The following is a 5,672-nucleotide window of genomic DNA, read 5'->3' as shown; positions in this document are numbered from 1 at the left end:
ATTATGATCTAAAAGGCAGTGCTGATCCAGGATCAGGTCCCAACCTGTCCATATAATCTGATTCATTATGATCTAAAAGGCTAAACTGATCCCAGATCAGCACTGCTGCTCTGAGAAGCTTTGTGGATACAGGCCCAGTCCCCCAGTCCTGGTGGCTAAACTGATCCCAGATCAGCACTGTTTTTTGTTTTGTTTGTTTTTTTATGTTTTAAAAAATGTATCCATTGTTGGCAATCAGTTAGTATAGACCTGTTAATATATTATATACACAGCATTGACTATGGCTCTATTTTTAAATGAAGGAAGTGTGTGTGTGTCCAAAGGTGATGGATAATGAACTATTAACTGGCATTACAATGATGTGGTCAAATGTCTTGGGAGGGGAATCATGGTTGGATTAAAATATCAGAATCAATTACGCCTGTATATTGTGTTTGTTTAATGTATTTGTGTGTGTGTGTGTGTGTGTAAGAGTGATTGATGAACTACCAGTCAGTGGAGGTTCCAGATCACATCTCCAGACACCAGTATTGTCTACATCATCTCTCTAGACTGACTATCATATATAGCTCAGTATACAGCTAGTCAAGTCTCTATAGTACATTCTATAGACTCTATAGTCTACTCTAGACTGACTATAGTCTATAAATCAGTATACCGCTCCAGGGAGGACTATAGTACAGTCTATACAGAGAGGACTATAGTACAGTCTATAGCTGCAGAGTGGATTATAGTACAGTCTATAGCTGCAGAGAGGATTATAGTACAGTCTATACAGAGAGGACTATAGTACAGTCTATATAGAGAGGACTATAGTACAGTCTATATAGAGAGGACTATGGGAAAGTCTATACAAAGAGGACTATAAAACAGTCTATACAGAGAGGATTATAGTACAGTCTATAGCTGCAGAGATTACTACAGTACAATCTATACAGAGAGGTTTATAACGTTGTATATAGCTCAGACTCACTATAGCGCTAGTCTAGTCTGTACAGTATAATCTGTGTAGCTCTATAGCTGCAGAGAGAGGACTATAGTACAGTCTATAGCTGCAGAGAGAGGACTATAGTACAGTCTATAGCTGCAGAGAGAGGACTATAGACAATGGCTTCGGTATTTGTTCCATCGTTCTCCCTAAACCCCGAGAGGAGGCTGCAGCCTGCTCCATTGTTGAAGGGAAAGAAAGAGCACCGGCTCAACTCCTCCAGTTACGCTAATACAAGTGATCTGAACGTTACATTTCTACAAACAAAACAGAGGGCAGAGAGAAGAAGAGAGAAGAGGGAGAGAAGAGAGAAGAAGGGAGAAGAGAGAAGGCCTGTCACCGTCGAAAAGAGCGCGCGAGAGGTGGGCGTGGACAGAGCTCAGAAAGGCAGGGTCGGTTTCCTGCCGGGGTAAGCACGTGGTTCCGTATGTGTGTCAGACAGAGGTTTCCTGAGCTCCCCTTCTCTTTTTTCCCCCCAGACAGTTAATATTCATTTTCCAGCACTTTTATCCTCTACCAACCCACGACGATTCGAAACAGCAACCGGGCGGAGTGTGTGTGTGTTGTGCCATCCGATCCATCTCGTTCGCGGGTCATGACGCTCGAGGCGATCCGTTACCGGGCCGGGTCTCTGCAGATTCTTAACCAGCTGCTCCTACCGCAGGAGACTGTGTTCGACGAGGTCCGCACAGTGCAGGACGGCTATGAAGCGATCAAGTCCATGAAGGCAAGAAATATTACTCACTCTGTCTTCTCCCTCTTCCGTTTCCTATTCCATCCTCACTACGTGTCACCTCGTCGTGTGTGTGTGTGTGTGTGTGTGTGTGTGTGTGTGTGTGTGTGTGTTTTTCCTAGCAGTGTTTCCACCACAGTGTGTGTAGCTATGTTGACTGCGGGTGTCTTTGTGTCAAACAGGGTGGATATTTTGTGTGAGCTGTGCACCCTGCCCTCGGTTCTGTCACAGAGCAKATCTGGACGGTGTTGTGCATCCTGCCCTCGGTTCTGTCACAGAGCAGATCTGGACGGTGTTGTGCATGGGCGAAGGTCTTGTGGCCTGTGATAGGCTCTTTGTTGAAGTCCAGGGCCTGTGTGTTTTGACCGTCCCCGCTATTTCCACCGATTACTACCGTCCTGGGTCTTCCCCCCCTCTCTCTCTCTCTGCGGTCCTCCCCCTCTCTCTCTCTCTCTGGGCTCCCCCCTCTCTCTCTCTCTGGGGTCTCCCTCTTGGCGGCTCCCTCTCTCTCTCTCTTCTCTCTGGGGTTCTCCCCCTCCTCTCTCTCTGGTCCCCCTCTCTCTCTCTGGTCTCTCCCCTCTTCTCTCACCTGCTCTGGGTCTCCCTCTCTTCTCTCTCTCTCTGGGTCTCCCCCCTCTCTCTGGGTCTCCCCCCCTCTCTCTCTCTCTGGGTCTCCCCCCTCTCTTCCTCTCTCTGGGTTCTCCCCCTCTCTCTCTCTTGGTCTCCCCTTCTCTCTCTCTCTGGGTCTCCCCTCTTCTCTCTTGGGTCTCCCTCTCCTCTCTCTCTGGTCTCCCCTCTCTGGCTCTCTCTGGGTCTCCCCTCTCTCCTCCTCTCTGGGTCTCCCCTCTCTCTCTCTCTGGGGTCGGCCCCCTCTCTCTCTCTCTGGAGTCTCCCCTCTCTCTCCTCTCTCTGGTCTCCTCTCTCTCTTCTGGGTCCCCGCCCTCTCTCTCTGGGTTCCCCTCTCTCTCTCTCTGGGGTTCCCTCTCTCTCTGGGTCTCCCTCTCTCTCTGGGGTCTCCCTCTCTCTCGCTCTGGGTCTCCCTCTCTCTCTGGGTCTCCCCTCTCTCTGGGTTCCCTCTCTCTCTGGGTCTCCCTCTCTCTCTCTCTCTGGGTCTCCCTCTTCTCTCTCTGGGTCTCCCTCTCTCTCTCTCTCTCTGGTCTCCCTCCTCTCTCTCGCTCTGGGTCTCCCTCTGGGTCTCCCCTCTCTCTCTGGGTTCTCCCTCTCGCTGGTCGCCCTCCCTCTCGTCTCTTTTGGTATCTCTCCCTCTCCGGCCTATACCCATCACTCCCTCTCTCCCTACATCCATCCCGCTCCCTCTCTCCCTACATCCATCCCTCTTTTCCTCCCTACATCCATCCCGCTCCCTCTCTCCCTCACCATTCCGATCCCTCCCTCATCTCCGCTCCTCCCCTCTCCATCCGCTCCCTCTCCCCTACATCCATCCCTCCATCCCTTTCTCTCCCTCATCCATCCCTCTCTCTCTCCCTACATCCATCCCGTCCCTTCTCCCTACATCCATCCCCGCTCCCTCTCTCCCTACATCCATCCCTCCCATCCCTTTCTCTCCCTACATCCATCCCTCCTCTCTCTCTCTCCCTACATCCATCCCATCCCTTTCTCTCCCTACTCATCCCTCTTTCTCTCCCTACATACATCCTTCCCTCTCTCACTTCCCTACATCCATCCCTCCCATCCCTTTCTCTCCCTACATCAATCCTCTTTCTCTCCCTACATACATTCATCCCTCTCTCTTCTCACCTCCCTACATACATCCATCCATCCCTCTTTCTCTCCCTTACATCCATCCCTCTTTCTCTCCCTACATCCATCCCTCTTTCTCTCCCTACATCCATCCCTCTCATCCCTTTCTCTCCCTACATCAATCCCTCTTTCTCTCCCTACATTTACATCCACTCCCTCTGCTTCCACTCCCTACATCCATCCCTCCCATCCCTTTCTCTCCCTACATCAACCCTCCTTTCTCTCCCTACATACATCCATCCATCCCTCTTTTCTCTCCCTACATCCATCCCTCTTCTCTCTCCCTACATCCATCCCTCTCTCTCCCTACATCCATCACCCTCTCTCCCTTACATCCACCCTCTCTTCTCCCCTACATCCATCCCTCTCTCTCTCCCTTACATCCATCCCTCTCTCTCTCCCTACATCCATCCCCTCCTCTCTCCTACATCCATCCCTCTCCTTCTTCCCACATCCATCTCTCTCTCTCCCTACATCCATCACTCTCTCTCCCTACATCCATCCCTTCCCTCTCTCCCTACATCCATCCCTCTCTTCTCTCCCTACATCCATCCCTCCCATCCCTTTCTCTCCATACATCTATTCCCTCCCTCTCTCCCTACATTCATTCCTCTCCATACATTCCATCCCTCCTCCATCTCTCCAAATTCATCCCTCTCTCCATACCTCTCTGTGAGTTTTCTGGGTTTTTCTCCATGCTCTCGTTCTCGGCAAACTCCATCATTCTCGGGCGCCCGGCCCATATTGACGGCCGTGGGTCTTTGCAGAAGTCAGGTGACACAGAGACTCCCGGATGAAGGTCACGGGGTCGTTGCCCCCGGCACCTGCGCGCAGTCCACTGCCAGGCTCAGACAGCTACGATGGCGGATGCAGGAGCCCCCCGGCACCTGGAGGGGAGAAGGAGTGGAGGGGAACCAGACATCATATTGGAATTGAGCCTTTGAACATTTCTTGTAATCCTCCAGGTAAACCAGAGGGGGGACCTGTGTGTCTATCAAACTCTCTCATTGGTTCTTCATCATACACCTGTCTCCTCCCATCTCTCCTCGCCACACTCCTCCAAAATCTCCTGTCCAGAAAGACCTTGTCTTGCAGTTAGCTGATGACTGAAACTATGCAGTACGAGGCAATACCAGGCAGGACCGTCTGCAGGCAATACCAGGCAGGACCGTCTCAGGCAATACCAGACAGGACCGCCTGCAGGCAATACCAGGCAGGACCGTCTGCAGCAATCCAGGCAGGGACCGTCTGCAGGCAATACCAGACAGACCGTCTGCAGGCAATACAGACAGGACCGTCTGCAGGCAATACCAGACAGGACCGTCTGCAGGCAATACCAGACCAGGACAGTATGCAGGCAATACCAGACAGGACAGTATGCAGACAATCCCTGACATGACTGTACACACCACACGTCCAACCCTCTTAACCACTAGGCTACCTGCCGACACAAAGCAGGCGATAGTCAGAACACACAGACAGCAGGACAGTGAGTAGTGAGTGTTATGGACGTCACCAGTGTTGTGAGATCAGTGTCAGCTTGGTATCATCCACCCCAGGGCACTACTATTACTATCACCATTGACGACATCATACGGTTTAAGAGGCATTTCCATCACAGGTCTGAAATTGGGCTGATGCTCAGATGGGGAGGTAACTGTTGTGTGTGTGTGTGTGTGTGAGACAAAGAGGGAGATGAAGAGGAGATGAAGAGAGGGTGTCTGTATCAAATGGAAGGAGGTTTATTATTGAAGAAGAAAAAGAAAAAGAGAAGCAGTCTATTGACGATCAACAAAAACATCTCTCCTCGTCACAACCGCTCTGATAAAAAGCCGTCGCCAAACACTAATTAAAACGAGTCAACAAAGCGCAGAGCACCGACTGCAGGCGCGAACAAAACCCCGGGAATCGGTCATTAATAATGCATAGACCATCTTTACCGTGAGAGCAAGAGAAAGGGAGCGAGGGGGGTGGCGTTTCATGGTTTGGTGCGGGATACCTGGCACGGTGGTTTTGTCGTAAACGGTAAATAAATAATTGGATCCATTGTAGCTTAGGATCAACGTTAAATTGACACAACCGGGCCGATGGCTGGTAAAAACGAACGAGTGACACACTGTGTATGTGATCCAAACCCCGACCGTCCACACCGAGGCCGCTATTCCATGCAATACGGCCCTGCGGACGGTT

The 5,672-nt window shown here is 51.0% G+C and overlaps 1 long non-coding RNA gene across 1 annotated transcript in view; it reads left to right on the top strand.

Moving 5' to 3' along the window:
* LOC139026198 (uncharacterized) overlaps window positions 1–418 on the top strand; it is a 3,383-nt gene extending 2,965 nt beyond the window's left edge. The window contains exon 2 of the long non-coding RNA XR_011477950.1: window positions 1–418. This exon is cut by the window's left edge and continues 2,811 nt beyond it. This is a non-coding gene — a long non-coding RNA (uncharacterized lncRNA).
* The last annotated feature ends 5,254 nt before the right edge of the window (window positions 419–5,672 follow it).

The sequence above is a fragment of the Salvelinus sp. IW2-2015 genome, unplaced genomic scaffold (genome assembly GCF_002910315.2).
Source record: "Salvelinus sp. IW2-2015 unplaced genomic scaffold, ASM291031v2 Un_scaffold4102, whole genome shotgun sequence".
Classification (NCBI taxonomy): domain Eukaryota; kingdom Metazoa; phylum Chordata; class Actinopteri; order Salmoniformes; family Salmonidae; genus Salvelinus; species Salvelinus sp. IW2-2015.
Note: the sequence above shows the minus strand (reverse complement) of the source record. Positions and strands in the feature narration are given on the sequence as shown.